The sequence below is a fragment of the Petromyzon marinus genome, chromosome 60 (genome assembly GCF_048934315.1).
Source record: "Petromyzon marinus isolate PM22_M1 ecotype Great Lakes invasive population chromosome 60, UKy_Petmar_22M1.pri1.0, whole genome shotgun sequence".
Taxonomy (NCBI): domain Eukaryota; kingdom Metazoa; phylum Chordata; class Hyperoartia; order Petromyzontiformes; family Petromyzontidae; genus Petromyzon; species Petromyzon marinus.
In genome coordinates this window covers 7,740,578-7,757,874 of record NC_133726.1, presented here as the reverse complement: position 1 = coordinate 7,757,874, position 17,297 = coordinate 7,740,578, and the positions used below count along the sequence as shown (strand labels likewise).

The following is a 17,297-nucleotide window of genomic DNA, read 5'->3' as shown; positions in this document are numbered from 1 at the left end:
TGATGGATTTCGCGAGAGGGAAAGCCGTCGAACGCCTGAATTCCGTGGCACGCGAGGCAGTGACCGGAGACGATGCAGCGTAATCGCTTGGGTCTCCTTCGCACACCTGCTCCTCCGAGTAAAAAATACAAAACAAAGGTTACGTTTATTTTTGGCACACGCCTTTGGCAACGAGGCCTTCTGGGGAGCGCGCAATATCAGCGGCATTGGCTTAATACAAGCAAAGTCTGGAGCAGTTTCGACATGCAGCATCTCATCAGCAAAGTCAGGCTTGCTTAAACCAATGCCGGCGAACAACCAGACGTTTCGAGGCAAGGACCCCTCTCTGTAAGATACGGGTTCTAGTTTCGATGCACAAATATACAACAAGGCGCGACACAAAACAACCACTCATTGTGGAGAATACCATGTGACAAAATAAACAAATCAGTAAATACGCCTCCATCACGTATCTGTCTCGCCGCACACCAAAAAAAAAACACACATACGAGCATATTTTGAACATCCCATCAGCGGCACGGCCTTTTGAGAGTGCGTAATTTCCACGAAAACGATTTTGTGCGGTGGTGGCAGGGGTGGAGGCGGTGTCTTTAGGGATGCTGGCGTTGCCGGCCACGCGAATTTTGACGCTGTGCCAGCTGATCGAGGATCGCCAGCTCGTTGCCTCTGCCCCCGGCGACACTCAATCGCGGTGGTGCGGGACCGCTGCGGTGTAATTGTTTTACTTTTACAAAAACAAAAGAAAGTCGAAGTGAATAACAACGGCACTCGAAATAGCGACGCTCCCACGTGGCCGCGTTCGCTCCGAACGGCGGCGCGAAGGTGGTGGCTCCCTTTTTTGCCGGCGTCAGCTCGTCCACTGGACGTCAGCGGCAGGCCCCCGGGAGTTTTGCGGCCCGTTGGTGCCACTGCCACCTGAGTTGACGTTCACTCTCGCTCGGGGCGCCGCCAGTGTGCCGGATCAAGCGAGTGCGGGGCTTGTAGCATTGGTTATACAGGGGTCCTGAATGAAAAAAAGAAACCACGTAAATATTAAAAGAAATGTTTTACATGCATAGTAAAGTAATTTCATTGTTTCATTTGCTGTACAGCCAGATAATACGACAAATCGCTAACCTTAAACACCCAGTCGTAGATTAAAGTTGAAGGCGGTATAGTACTGTAGTAATAGAGCAAGTGCAGAATCACTGAACCGGAATTGATAGCTTGAAAGCATTTAGCACGGGGCCCTTGAACGTGCGAGCCCGTAGCATCACATGTAGCTACTACACGTGTAGCTACTACACGTGTAGTAGCTACATGTGTAGTAGCTACACGTGTAGCCACTACACATGTAGCTACTACATATGCAGCTACTACACATGTAGCTACTACATATGTAGCTACTACACTTGCCGCTACTACATATGTAGCTACTACACATGCAGCTACTACATATGTAACTACTACATATGTAGCTACTACACATGCAGCTACTACATATGTAACTACTACACATGTAGGTACTAGACATGCAGCTACTACACATGTAGCTACAACATATGCAGCTACAACAATACAGCTACTACATATACAGCTACTACATGTGCAGCTACTACACATGCAGCTACTACACATGTAGCTACTACACATGCCGCTACTACACATACAGCTACTACATATTCAGGTAGTTGTGCTACTCGGATAATCCGGCACTGGGCGCCGCGCTTTATCCCGGTCCGCTTACGACCCGACCGAAAAGAGAGACTCAAGGCCAGCGCCTGAGACATCTCATGAAGACATCGGCGTGGCTAAATGCGATAATAACAATTACACGGACGCAGGCGAAATTGAGGAACAAACACTCCCCCACCCACCCAAGCCTCTCCACCCCCCACAATCGATTGCCCAGTAATCTGTACACCGATATGGCACTGGAGGGAAAGCGGAGAGTGAGCGATGGGAGAATTGAGAGCCACGTACATCATCGGCGTGCAAGTCACCCTTTGTGCGAGATCAGTCAAAACATGCCCGGCTGGAGAGGGCCCCATTACTGCCGCTGTTGTTCTAATGCATATCCATTGCTTGTGAGATGGCAAACTAAGACATTTAAAATGTAATTATGAGCCTGACAACGTCAGAAGCATGTGTTCCCCCCGGCCCCCTGCCCACGTTGGCATTTCAGATGAACCGCAGCGTAGGATTATTCCCTGTATAAATATTTGCGAGGCTTTGCGTGACTAGTTCACGGTAAAAATAAGATTGTGATAATGAGAGGGGGAATGGGTGGCGTGGCTCATAATGTTGTGGTTTAAAACGAAAATTGATTTTATGTACGAATTAAACACTCCAGATCCGAAATCCTGGCTTAGGATGTTCGTCTGCAGACAACCACCAGGAGACATGAGCATTGCACGGATGGTGCTTGAGGTTCTATGGCATCGTGAGCTATACAGTATGTTAATTAAAAACATTCACTTTAAACACACGAAGCAGCGAATGAATGGGCACAATGCAGTCGGATTGGCAGGTTATGCGTGTCGTGGGGCAAAGTCTGTGTACTCCCACCGTCTTCCAAGGTGTCTGGCTACCAAGGAAGAGTAGGCCAAATACACTCTGGAGAGGTTCTGTAGAGGGTGGCTACTGTGGAAGAGTAGGCCAAATACACTCTGGAGGGGTTCTGTAGAGGGTGGCTACTGTGGAAGAGTAGGCCAACTACACTCTGGAGGGGTTCTGTTGAGGGTTGCTACTGTGGAAGAGTAGGCCAACTACACTCTGGAGAGGTTCTGTAGAGGGTGGCTACTGTGGAAGAGTAGGCCAACTACTCTCTGGAGGGGTTCTGTAGAGGGTGGCTACTGTGGAAGAGTAGGCCAACTACACTCTGGAGAGGTTCTGTAGAGGGTGGCTACTGTGGAAGAGTAGGCCAACTACACTCTGGAGGGGTTCTGTAGAGGGTGGCTACTGTGGAAGAGTAGGCCAACTACACTCTGGAGGGGTTCTGTAGAGGGTTGCTACTGTGGAAGAGTAGGCCAACTACACTCTGGAGGGGTTCTGTAGAGGGTGGCTACTGTGGAAGAGTAGGCCAACTACACTCTGGAGGGGTTCTGTAGAGGATGGCTACTGTGGAAGAGTAGGCCAACTACACTCTGGAGGGGTTCTGTAGAGGGTGGCTACAGTGGAAGAGTAGGCCAACTACTCTCTGAAGGGATTCTCTACGGGGTGGCTACTGTGGAAGAGTAGGCCAACTACTCTCTGAAGGGATTCTCTAGGGGGTGGCTACAGTGGAAGAGTAGGCCAACTACTCTCTGGAGGGCTTCTCTAGAGGGTGGCTACTGTGGAAGAGTAGGCCAACTACACTCTGGAGAGGTTCTCTAGAGGGTGGCTACAGTGGAAGAGTAGGCCAACTACACTCTGGAGGGGTTCTGTAGAGGGTGGCTACTGTGGAAGAGTAGAGGGTGGCTACTGTGGAAGAGTAGGCCAACTACACTCTGGAGGGATTCTCTAGAGGATGAGTACAGTGGAAGAGTAGGCCAAATACACTCTGGAGGGGTTCTGTAGAGGGTGGCTACTGTGGAAGAGTAGGCCAACTACACTCTGGAGAGGTTCTGTAGAGGGTGGCTACTGTGGAAGAGTAGGCCAACTACACTCTGGAGGGGTTCTGTAGAGGGTTGATACTGTGGAAGAGTAGGCCAACTACACTCTGGAGAGGTTCTCTAGAGGGTGGCTACAGTGGAAGAGTAGGCCAACTACACTCTGGAGGGTTTCTGTAGACGGTGGCTACAGTGGAAGAGTAGGCCACCTACACTCTGGAGGGGTTCTGTAGAGGGTGGCTGCTGTGGAAGAGTAGGCCAACTACACTCTGGAGGGGTTCTGTAGAGGGTGGCTACTGTGGAAGAGTAGGCCAACTACTCGCTGGAGGGGTTCTGTAGAGGGTGACTACAGTGGAAGAGTAGGCCAACTACACTCTGGAGGGGTTCTGTAGAGGGTGGCTACAGTGGAAGAGTAGGCCAACTACACTCTGGAGGGGTTCTGTAGCGGGTGGCTACTGTGGAAGAGTAGGCCAACTACACTCTGGAGAGGTTCTGTAGAGGGTGGCTAATGTGGAAGAGTAGGCCAACTACACTCTGGAGGGGTTCTGTAGAGGGTGGCTACTGTGGAAGAGTAGGCCAACTACATTCTGGAGGGGTTCTGTAGAGGGTGGCTACAGTGGAAGAGTAGGCCAACTACACTCTGGAGGGGTTCTCTAGGGGGTGGCTACTGTGGAAGAGTAGGCCAACTACTCTCTGAAGGGATTCTCTAGGGGGTGGCTACTGTGGAAGAGTAGGCCAACTACTCTCTGAAGGGATTCTCTAGGGGGTGGCTACAGTGGAAGAGTAGGCCAACTACTCTCTGGAGGGCTTCTCTAGAGGGTGGCTACTGTGGAAGAGTAGGCCAACTACACTCTGGAGAGGTTCTCTAGAGGGTGGCTACAGTGGAAGAGTAGGCCAACTACACTCTGGAGGGGTTCTGTAGAGGGTGGCTACTGTGGAAGAGTAGGCCAACTACACTCTGGAGGGATTCTCTAGAGGGTGAGTTCAGTGGAAGAGTAGGCCAAATACACTCTGGAGGGGTTCTGTAGAGGGTGGCTACTGTGGAAGAGTAGGCCAACTACACTCTGGAGAGGTTCTGTAGAGGGCGGCTACTGTGGAAGAGTAGGCCAACTACACTCTGGAGGGGTTCTGTAGAGGGTTGCTACTGTGGAAGAGTAGGCCAACTACACTCTGGAGGGGTTCTCTAGAGGGTGGCTACTGTGGAAGAGTAGGCCAACTACACTCTGGAGGGGTTCTTTAGACGGTGGCTACTGTGGAAGAGTAGGCCAACTACACTCTGGAGGGGTTCTATAGAGGGTGGCTACTGTGGAAGAGTAGGCCAACTACACTCTGGAGGGGTTCTGTAGAGGGTTGCTACTGTGGAAGAGTAGGCCAACTACACTCTGGAGGGGTTCTGTAGAGGGTGGCTACTGTGGAAGAGTAGGCCAACTACACTCTGGAGGGGTTCTGTAGAGGATGGCTACTGTGGAAGAGTAGGCCAACTACACTCTGGAGGGGTTCTGTAGAGGGTGGCTACAGTGGAAGAGTAGGCCAACTACTCTCTGAAGGGATTCTCTAGGGGGTGGCTACTGTGGAAGAGTAGGCCAACTACTCTCTGAAGGGATTCTCTAGGGGGTGGCTACAGTGGAAGAGTAGGCCAACTACTCTCTGGAGGGCTTCTCTAGAGGGTGGCTACTGTGGAAGAGTAGGCCAACTACACTCTGGAGAGGTTCTCTAGAGGGTGGCTACAGTGGAAGAGTAGGCCAACTACTCTCTGGAGGGGTTCTGTAGAGGGTGGCTACTGTGGAAGAGTAGGCCAACTACACTCTGGAGGGATTCTCTAGAGGGTGAGTACAGTGGAAGAGTAGGCCAACTACACTCTGGAGAGGTTCTGTAGAGGGTGGCTACTGTGGAAGAGTAGGCCAACTACACTCTGGAGGGGTTCTTTAGACGGTGGCTACTGTGGAAGAGTAGGCCAACTACACTCTGGAGGGGTTCTATAGAGGGTGGCTACAGTGGAAGAGTAGGCCAACTACTCTCTGAAGGGATTCTCTAGGGGGTGGCTACTGTGGAAGAGTAGGCCAACTACACTCTGGAGAGGTTCTGTAGAGGGTGGATACTGTGGAAGAGTAGGCCAACTACACTCTGCAGAGGTTCTCTAGAGGGTGGCTACAGTGGAAGAGTAGGCCAACTACACTCTGGAGGGGTTCTGTAGAGGGTGGCTACAGTGGAAGAGTAGGCCAACTACACTCTGGAGGGGTTCTGTCGAGGGTGGGTGCTGTGGAAGAGTAGGCCAACTACACTCTGGAGGGGTTCTATAGAGGGTGGCTACTGTGGAAGAGTAGGCCAACTACTCGCTGGAGGGGTTCTGTAGAGGGTGACTACAGTGGAAGAGTAGGCCAACTACACTCTGGAGGGGTTCTGTAGAGGGTGGCTACAGTGGAAGAGTAGGCCAACTACACTCTGGAGGGGTTCTGTTGCGGGTGGCTACTGTGGAAGAGTAGGCCAACTACACTCTGGAGAGGTTCTGTAGAGGGTGGCTAATGTGGAAGAGTAGGCCAACTACACTCTGGAGGGGTTCTGTAGAGGGTGGCTACTGTGGAAGAGTAGGCCAACTACATTCTGGAGGGGTTCTGTAGAGGGTGGCTACAGTGGAAGAGTAGGCCAACTACTCTCTGAAGGGATTCTCTAGGGGGTGGCTACTGTGGAAGAGTAGGCCAACTACACTCTGGAGAGGTTCTGTAGAGGGTTGATACTGTGGAAGAGTAGGCCAACTACACTATGGAGAGGTTCTCTAGAGGCTGGCTAGAGTGGAAAAGTAGGCCAATCACACTCTGGAGGGTTTCTGTAGACGGTGGCTACAGTGGAAGAGTAGGCCAACTACACTCTGGAGAGGTTCTGTAGAGGGTGGCTACTGTGGAAGAGTAGGCCAACTACACTCTGGAGGGATTCTCTGGAGTGTGGCTACTGTGGAAGAGTAGGCCAACTACACTCTGGAGAGGTTCTGTAGAGGCTGGCTATAGTGGAAGAGTAGGCCAACTACACTCTGGAGAGGTTCTGTAGAGGGTGGCTGCTGTGGAAGAGTAGGCCAACTACACTCTGGAGGGGTTCTGTAGAGGGTGGCTACTGTGGAAGAGTAGGCCAACTACTCTCTGGAGGGGTTCTGTAGAGGGTGGCTACTGTGGAAGAGTAGGCCAACTACACTCTGGAGGGGTTCTGTAGAGGGTGGCTACAGTGGAAGAGTAGGCCAACTACACTCTGGAGGGGTTCTGTAGAGGGTGGCTACAGTGGAAGAGTAGGCCAACTACACTCTGGAGAGGTTCTGTAGAGGGTGGCTACTGTGGAAGAGTAGGCCAACTACACTCTGGAGGGATTCTCTGGAGTGTGGCTACTGTGGAAGAGTAGGCCAACTACACTCTGGAGAGGTTCTGTAGAGGGTGGCTAGTGTGGAAGAGTAGGCCAACTACTCTCTGGAGGGATTCTCTGGAGTGTAGCGTGAACATGCAACGGCAGGGCTGCACCCTTATCTTGTATTGAGTAGTGCCGTATACAACCATAACACGGTGACGTTGATTTCATGGGTCGAAATCAAGGGGCCGTGATATATCGAAATCGAGCAAAGCTAAATTAGATTTTTTTAAAAATGGTTTGGCTCTGTTATCTCGTAAGGTAATGGACAAACGCGTCTCATTTCCTTGCGAGCCCACCGGCAATGGATTCTCTTTATTATTATTATATTTTTTGCGCGTGTAAGCCTTGAGCTAAGACATCAATAAGAAATGTTAAATCGCTCCTGTCAGGTTCTGTCCTCTGTGAAGGCAAACGCGGTGGCTTCGTGACAGATAGCCGTATTATTTGGTTAATGCCCGCATAAAGTGCATTCTCAATCCCTTTCGCATGCGATCATCTAAGCGTAAGGATTTAATTGAATTATGAGAGAGATTCTTTCTTGGAACTTTTTTATTATTTTTTATTTTTACAAATATTTTGGTGAAGCCGTCGCAGCCGCCAACCGTTGGCCGCGGTGATTAATGAGACGTGGCGTGGATTAGTGGAACCGTACGATTTAGAGAGCTTATCCCATGGGTTGTCGCCTTGTCGTGGTGGACAAGCTTCTTCTTACGTCTCCATGACCCAGAGAGCAAAGCCGACTGGAGCCTTAGGCTCCCAGCAGGTCCAGCCATGCCGGACTAGTCAAAGGGTAGAGGGCAGACGAAATGGACAAGGCCTGGTCCTCCAGGTTGGGGTTTGGGCGTGGGGCTAACAACCACACCGCGACAAAAAAACCCCCAAGAATTGTTGTGGAAACTGCAACAAGAGCATATTTTCAAAACCAACGATAGACCATGGGCCTGTCGTGGGGTGAAGCAGAGCAAGCTGCTAAAGACCGTCCGGCATGGCATGGTCTTGTGCGGCCTTATGCTCCACAAAGAGGAGTAAGTAAGTATGTACGATTTAGAGGGCACATTTATAATGAATTAGTGAATCGACAGTGAAAATTACACTGCCTTAGAATGTAAAATGATATATATTGAAGATGTCGTTCCAGGTAGTGGACCGTCTTCAAAGCGCCCATTTAGAAAGCAGAGAGACAGAGTGGATGTCTCTTGGGCACCTTTACGCATGTGCTATGAAAAAGTGTCATTGCCTAAAACGTCGCCTATTATATATTTCACTTTTCTTTGAAGGCCAAACAGAGTTACCGACGAATGCGTTGAGTTTTCTTCGCAACAGCAACAGCAGCAGCAGGGTCACCGACAACACTTTGTTTCAAAGTGAAAATGTGCCCGTTGTCCTGGTTAAGACAGAACCCCTCCAGAGAGTAGTTGGCCTACTCTTCCACGGTAGCCACCCTTTACAGAACCCCTCCAGGGAGTAGGGATTTCAAACCTCTGCGCTCAACGCGAATGTTCAGGATGGACACGGCCACGGGGAGCAGGCAGCTCAAACGTAGCGTGCCAACGTGGGGCCTCTCTCCTAACGACAGTGGCACACGTGGCTGCGGTGAGACTCAGGCCACGGGGAATCAATCGGCCCCCGGCGGCTCCGCAGGGGGAGCCGTGCAGCTACTGCGGAGGCCCTTGCCAGGGCTATCGAACGGGCCACACCATCATCATCATCACCATCATCACCATCATCATCGTCATCACCAGTCGGTGGTCTATCTACTTCTAGTTTGTGTTTTTCATCGCTGCTTAAATGATTCATCCCCTTTTATCGGTTGAAATAGATGCTGCAGTTATTCTTATTCGGAGGTGATCTGTTTTTTTTTTGCGTGGGGGCGTTGGGGGAGGTGGGGGGGTGGCAGGCATCCCGAGCCCCTCATGGCCCAGAGGAAGCACAATGACAGGGGCTGGCCTGCGGCTATAAATAAACCACGATACCTTGCTGACCTCGTAAAGCCCACTGAGCTACATCGGTCTTTTGCAGAAGCAACCTGGCCGCAAGTGACAGCTCGTCAAAGTGGCTTATCACGTGAACAATGTATGGCAACCAGATACTACAAGCGCATGTTGATTCCACGGCCTCCTGTATACCAGGCGAGATAGTTAACATCTCACCACCATCGCGCCCCAGAACCCCGAGTTGTTGGCCAGATTTGTATTGTTTCCAATATTATAATACGCATGGTTTTAAAGCAAACCAAGGACATTGATATATAGTTAATAATAATGCTTTAGTTTTATATATCGCGTCGTAAATATGAATTGCATCTCACAGTCGCTGAGGAACCGCAGACAAAGCTGGAAGGCGGCAGCCATGCGGCGAACCGGCGCTACCAGCAATTGCCCAAGCTCAGTGGTCCTATACATATTTAGATGTTCTCAAGCAAATGAATGAGTATTAACATGCGGGGAGGGAACCGGAGCGACCCGGTAGGGTACAACACCCACGGCTGTGCAGGTCTTGGGGGGGGGGGGGGGTTAATTGACCGTACTTCACCACGCTACCCAGTGTGTGTTTTTGTCCACGGAGGGGACGACGTTTTAAGATTCATGGCAACTGCCCGATGACGCTCTGGCTGCAACTACCAGCGGAACGTTGAGCCCAGGTCGTTAAGTGTCACGAGCTGCGCTCCCACCGACACAGCCGGGTGTGCCAACACAATTACAAATCGCCGCAAGTTTCTTCACGCGGCAACTTTGTTGACTGTCCGCGTGTCGGGTGGAGGAGGGTTTTGCGAACACACATTTTTACTGAACGCAATCTTCCACCGGAAAACAATCGATTGCGAACTGCACCATCATGTTCAACCACCCCGCCACCCTGTGAGATGGAACACAGCTGGACCCGGACCGCAAGTCCATTCCGTGTCCTGACCGTTAACACTGCGGCCCTGCAGCAGTATTTGCGTGCAAAAGTGGCGCCTCGCAATTTATCGCCCCACTCAGTTGAATGAATGCGCCAAAATTCTTAATCCCAGGCGGTGATTTGTGGGGCGGGGAAGTGCAGAGTTAAAGGTCAAAGCGACACCCGGTTAATATGAGCAGCCTGTAAATGTTTGTGTTCTTCTTTTATTTCATATAGCACCCCCGGATGGGACGGGGGGGGGGTGTTGCCGAGTATTATTAGATCTGCGCGGCAAATCAACTTTAGTGAGAATGATCGCCAACTATCTGAAGCCAGCTTGTACTGTTAACGTTTTACTCGCATATGTTCTTGAGATTAATGGCACATATAAATAACCTAAACCAATTATATTTGTGTACGAAAAAAATACAACGCATTCATCAAAACACACTTTGGCTGTAAAAGGAACAATATATACTGCATAGCCAACGTCTCGGGCAATGGTCCTTCTGCACTGCACATAAATAGAGAGGTCAGAGACACGGAGTGAATGATAAATATTTGGAGACTGGACTGGTTTACACCCACGTTGGCCTGCTGAGAATTACATTTTAAGAATGTTTACTGATGACTGGTTTTTAAACGGGCAAAGCAATTTCTGTAGGTGTAGATGCCACTGGTTCTTCACGTTCTACAAATTTAGATGCCACCACCGGCCGCCTATTGCATGGCCGTTGAACTTACGACTCTCGGTCCAAACAGCTGCCACTGGACATACGGACAGGTTTGTTCGCATCTCTGAAACTTCGTAAGTCGAATGTTCGTAAGTAAAGGAGTCCCTGTATATGTAAAAATAAATAAATTAATACATTAACGCCTCCCCCCCCCTCTGGTCCTTGCACCTGATTGGCTGACAGGTGACGGCATCACATTTATCCGCTCTATTTAAGACCGAACCAAGAGGGGGATTTCTCCACAACTTTGGCTGTCGCCTGTTGATGCTGATTGTTGTAATTGTCGCGAAATGTCACAGTGCTCGAATTGTGAATGTTGTAGTGGGTTTACTCTCCAACACACAACCGGTGTGCTGACCTAGTAACGAATTGGCACGTTTTGTTAACGTGACAAAGCTCACTGTTTGTCTGTGTCGGGTGGTGGAAGGTTTAATGACATTTATATTTACGCGATCTAACCCAGCAAAAAAAAAACACTATTATGGATAAAAAAATAAATTCTCACGTCGTCGTGAGAATTTTATTGTGTTATTTTGTTATTTTATTTTCATTCTACGTGACTTTACCGAAAGATCCAAAGAAAATAAAATAAATATCGTTTCACAGTATTTATTTCCCGTAGTTTATTTTTTTCCAGTTGCGGTGCACCGCCCCTTATGATGCTCATTACTTAATTATTTAAGGTGGCGGACATCCGCTGCATCGGTTGGGTTTTTTGTTTTATTCCCGAGGGTCATTGAAGCTGCTGTTTGGAATTGGCCCTTACCAGATGCATGGCGAATTCCCTTTCAGAGATTGAAGATATTTGTTGGCTGCACGTGTAGCCGGTATGGGCTCAATGTAAATGAACCACGAGTATAATTGCGAATGAAAGTAATAATGACCATGGATTGGACCTATAGAGTCACGTGAGTGCACAGTAGGACACGCCCACCAGCAGAGTAATTAATTCAGGGTACAGGGCATTTATTCAGATTCGGGTGGACACAGTACAGGGGTTTAGCAGTGAGGTGGTGTGAATTGGTGGTTGAATGGTGTGCATCTGGTCATAATTACAGATGCACGAATGCTCCTCAGAAGAACCCTTTGAAATAAAGAGTTGCAGTTACACAACCCTCTGGTGTCCCTTGGTGGTGGAGTCAACCGATTCTCAGAAGGAGGGCAGAACACAACGCAGATTATCCACTCATCGCCTCCGAACTCATCTACTACTATTATTGTTGTTGTTGTTTTTACTTGTTAACCGGCCTGTCCCCTCGTAACGATGACGGGAGGAGAGGCATAGGGCGGAGCGGTTACACACGCAACTGGTAAAACACGGCAGTATGTTTTCAAACCGGTGCGGAAGTGATGTAAGCTTCCATGCTTCGAAAACTACAACCGTGGAGGGAAACGCCAGCTCAGTACTTCCTCGGATAATCGTAATCATAATAATTATACTTTCATTTTGTGTAGCATTATGCATGCTGATAGCATCCCATAACGCTGTCCATGCATTATATATGAGGACAAAATCCCATGTATGGCCACGACTACCAGGCAAATGAAAACTCCTATTAGCAAGAAAAAATCTAAAGAGTAAACAAATTAAGAAAATGGCACCAAAACAAAAGCAGCAACACACACAACAACAACAAAATGTTCATCACAACAAGGTAACGAGTCCATGAGGTCCACCACACATCCCAGCGCACACAATCACCAACTTCCCAACCAGGCCAGCAAACCTTCACTGGGAGGGCGGCGGTGGTGGAGTGGCCATAACATTACGACTCATTGATATGTCAATCGGCCCAATGTACAAAAAGTGATGACCTATTTTTCAGGGTCTGGATGAATTAAAATGCCTTTCGTTCAGATTTGAATGATACAGCGGAGTGAATTTGTCGGACATGGATTGGGAAGGTTTACCAATTAACAAGCCATTAACAATGTCCATGCGGGAGTTCTGACCTTTGCCTTCTCATTTAGGCGAGAAATTTGGCGACTGCCGCCGGTTTTACAAACAGATTGCCGATGGTGCTAGATTAATATCCACTGCATGAGTGTATCAGCGGATCGCTCGCTCACTCGTGTAGCCATTAATCACGTTGCGAAGTAAAGGATGCGCCGCTGATGAAGATGCTTTTAAAACTAATGTATTATTATAAAAGTATTCCGTCGTGGTAATTTGCTTGTTAAACTTCATTTATTCAAAGGACTGGAAGAACAACGTACTTTAGAATCGACGGATGTTACGATTCTAAAGTGATTGTTCGGGTAAGATTCGCCGCTTAAGTACAAGGCCAATGCTGTGTCATTGGCCTTGGGCACCACAGTGGCTAGGAGATTTTACTACCTCGCCTGGGATACGGAGGCCGTGGGTTCGATCCCGACCCTGACGCCCGCTGTATTTTTGGAGTTTGCGTGTCTCTCTCCACGTGGTTACATGGATTTTTCTCCGGGTCCTCCGACCCACCACCCCCCCCCCCCCCCCACACATTTAAAAGCAACGTGCATTTCGAGTATTTGGCTGATGTACATGTCCACCCGATAAGCCACTTCGTTGAGCTATCATTTATGGCCACGTCACTTCTGAAAAAGAGCTATATAGCTCAGTGGGCCTTACCTTGTAAAATAAAAAAAATAGTTTATAATTTCAAATAGTTTATAGTGTCGCCCGCCATCCCCCCACCCTTCACAGCCCAATAAAGTTGGCACGTGAACAAACGCATACATTGATTTTTTTAATCACTTCCGCACACCGTCGCTACAGCGGAAAGCAAACCACACAGACTCAATAGTGCACTGCCAGGTGGAGGAGGGTGTACAACACAACATTGGCGATCTGACCCAAACATTTTTTATGACTCCTATAAGGGGGGGGGGGGGGGTTGTTGACTGTCATGTCACGTAAGGCAAGTACGGTACTGTTAGAGAGCTCCTAATAACCCCAGCACTAGGTTCAAAATATAACGCGCCACTCATGTTAGCTGTGGCCTGGAATAGAACTGAGCTTCGCTGGGATCATAGCGCAGCGTGTGTCGGCCTCCTTCTCCATCCATCCCTCCTTCCCCCCCCTGAAAAATGTATGAATATAAATACAGGTGCAATGTAATTATGTATCATTCTTGTTGACCACTGCCTCGAGATGCGTTGACTCATAACATGTGCTTTGGCAAGCGAGCTGCCGTGAGCCGTCCTCATCCACTGCTGTGCCTGTCGAGGTGCCCTGCGGGGGACCGGCCGCTCTGGCTCACCTTTTACGTGATCCCACTCGCTCGCTCCGCTAAGGCGGCTGGAAGATTGAGGCTTTGCCAGTGCGGTGGCTCTGAAGAGGGGCTCCTGTGGGGAGACTGTAGCGGTGGTAACGTTCACGTGGCCGGTGGCCACGGGAACGTTCATTGCGGGGAACGCAATTCGGATTTCGCTGCCCCATCGCACACAGGGTCCCCCCACACGCCGTAACAGGTAACGGGTTAATTGAGCGGGAGGTAAAGGCGCAGCCCCTGCGATTTGACCCGCTCATGCCGCCGCTGGCGGAAGGTCCTCCGGCAGAGCGAGCTGCTCGAGCAGATGCTTGGCCTGCTCCTCTCCGCCTGACTGGACGTCCTGTGCGCGCTGTGAGAACCCACACTATACCCCACCGTGTGCGACCTTCCCATCGACTGACCGTAGACGTACCCATTCATGCTGCTGGGGTGGACGGAGGTTGGGGGCGGGAGGGGTGGGGGGGGTGTCGTTGGGGAGGGGGGGGTATTTAATAAACCGTTCTTTCAAACGCCACGCCGGGGGATCGAATCGGTGACCTCTGTGTTTGCAAGCGTGCTGACCGTTACACCACGCCAGCAGCGTCCTGATGTATCAGTCGCCTTTATTTAACAAGATGGAGGCTCCGTTGGGGGACGGGACGGCCTGTCCTTTTGGTGAATTTTAAAAACCCAAAATAACACGTGAGATTTTTGCCTGCCAAGGGCCGGCAGGCAAGCAGCCCTGGGTATTTTCAGCTACATTTGCACTTATGATAACGAGCGTGTGTCTCTGTGTGTGTGTTTGTAATTTTTGCATGTAGTTCAGTGGTAGTGGAATTGAAGGTGGAGTGGTTGCCAGCCCCTCGCACCCGTCCAGAGCCCCCATCTGGCTGCTGTGCTGGCGACAAACGCCATGAGGGGTGTCGCCGTTGGGAATTGGCCGTTCCCCCCATGGCATTGCTCACATCCACCACAGCGTCACCGTAGGGCACCACCAAGGAGGTAGGGTCTTGTTTTTCGCTGGCACAAGCGCAGCGGGGACGTCACTGCCACTTCGTGGCAAACAGCGGTTGTTGTAGTTGTTCATAACACAGGTTTTTTGGATTTTTTTTATATTTTCCACTCGAGCTTAAGGTGAATTAATCCAAAGCACTGAGTGAGTGGGCAATAAATCCCCAGACATCAACGCAGATATTTTACAAACAAACAACAATCAGCAGTAATAGGTTTTACGCTTTTAACTGGCACAAAAACTGACACCTTTATTCAAGGCATCATGTTTGCAATAACCACAACACAAGCAATCAAAATGCAAACAAAAGAGACAACTCTGATAATAATATTGGCACTGTCCTTGAATTTGATTGGTCCACACCCGAGACGGCTTTTCTTAGAGCCTAGTCTCCACTGGTGTTGGACCAGAAGACGCCAAAAGGCGTACAACTCAAAAACAGCGCACTATCAGAGTATTGAGGGCTCGGGGTGAGCATTTACATTATGAGACCTCCTTTGCCAGTAACAAGATATAGTAATAGGTTTTACCCTTTTAACTGGCACAAAAACTGACACCTTTATTCAAGGCATCATGTTTGCAATAACCACAACACAAGCAATCAAAATGCAAACAAAAGAGACAACTCTGATAATAATATGCACTGTCCTTGAATTTGATTGGTCCACACCCGAGACGGCTTTTCTTAGAGCCTAGTCTCCACTGGTGTAGGACTCGAAGACGCCAAAAGGCGTACAACTCTAAAACAGAGCACTAAAAAAACAACAATCAGTTTAACAGGTAGTAGGATTTCGCGACCAATAGAATACATAATACAGGGTTTTTTTTGTGTGAAATCGCATAAATATATAAATGTGTCGTCACAAACCTTACTAATTGGCTGTATCGGGCGGTGGAGGGTTTAACGACACATTTATATATTTACGCGATCTCACCCAAAAAAAACCTATATTACATATTATATTGGTCGTGAAAGCCTGTTAAACTGATTGTTGTTGTTATTAGCTTGTAAATAGTTGCGTTGGTGGCTGGGGATGTATTGCCCACTTACTCAGTGCTTGAGATTAATTCACCTTAAGCTCGAGTGGAATATAATTATTTTTAACTGGCGTACAGCCATCCAGACAGATGTAACAAAAAAGAACAACAATCACTTAGTGAGATGCACGCTTGGAATTACATCGAGAGACGACAAAAAAGCGGTTGAGAAAAGCAAGAGGGTTTTGGCGGGATATTCGTGATGGCCCAAAGGGAAAAGGCCCACCGGTCAAGAATAGTGACGGATTGCCAGCAAAGGGATGAGGGATCGTTCCTGAAGGGAATGACTTCTGCCAGTGAGATGGAGCGGTTTATCATATCGCGGGATTGTGAGAGCCCGTGACGGTCTGGGGAGGCCTTCATCCAGCAGTGGAAGGGACATGGCTGCTGCTGCTGCTGCCGCTGCTGATGATGACGATGCAATCACTGACAACATGGAGGCCATGCGACAGCGGTCATTCAGTCGGCTTCAGATTAATTTAGCTGAGAAATCCTTTTTTTTCATTTTGTCAAAAGCAAGTTTTGGGTTAAAAAATAAAAAACACAGAATTTGATTGTCGGCTCACTTAATTTTGTTTTTGACTGACAACCAGATCGTAGCACTCAGAAGGAATTTCCAAAAAGTATGCTCAATACTGTTTTCCTTTTTAAAGGCGACAGTTATTAATGGATGATTATATATTTTTCAAAACAATGGTTGGACACTATTGGCAAAGTCTTGCTGATTAAGAGGTGGGCAGGAGATTTTTAAACGCTGATGTTCAGAGAACATTTAATCAAAGAAAATGTCTTTTCCCAACACGAAATATGTATTCAGCGGCATGATTTAGCTTTGAAAGTCAGTACGGCCAATCGTCACCACCATCATCATCAGTGTCATATGTTTAAGTTTTTTTTGGTACAATTTTTATTGCGTTTTTGGGTATGATTTTGGTATTGTTTGTTCTTCATTTGGCCAGACACAATCCTCACAATGAGCGTCTCTTTTTGTCTCGCGGTGGGGTTCTGGATTTATGAACTCCCTTGAGAATATCCTGGGAATATATATGAGTTCTGACTCTCAAAAGTTTACTGGGGAGTCTGTCTCTCTCTCTCTCTCTCAATTATCCCTAGGCGGGAGGACGTGACACGACAATGATGCACGACGGGCATGCTCCTCCGGTCGGAAGTGCATCACGTAAACTATACAACTCACTCTCGCAAAGGAAGACATTCAACAGCCCTGAAATAAAACCTCGCGGTGACAAGTGTCCATTCTCATCGCCTGGGTGGTGATGGTGGGTGGGCACTCGACGTGAATGCAGAATCCATTGCCCCACTTAGTGAGCTGTGATTGTTTACCCCCTCACTCCCCCCCACACCCCCACCCCCCACTCCCCCCACAACCCCAACCCCCCACCCCCTCCCCCCAACGACAAACAGGAATATGGGTTTCCGAAATATT

At 48.9% G+C, this 17,297-nt stretch overlaps 1 protein-coding gene across 9 annotated transcripts in view; it reads left to right on the top strand.

Annotated features, from left to right (window-relative positions):
• The window catches only part of LOC116955617 (syntaxin-binding protein 5-like), a 223,376-nt gene that overhangs the window by 59,924 nt on the left and 146,155 nt on the right, over nucleotides 1–17,297 (top strand). The gene's annotated exons all lie outside the window — the stretch shown is intronic.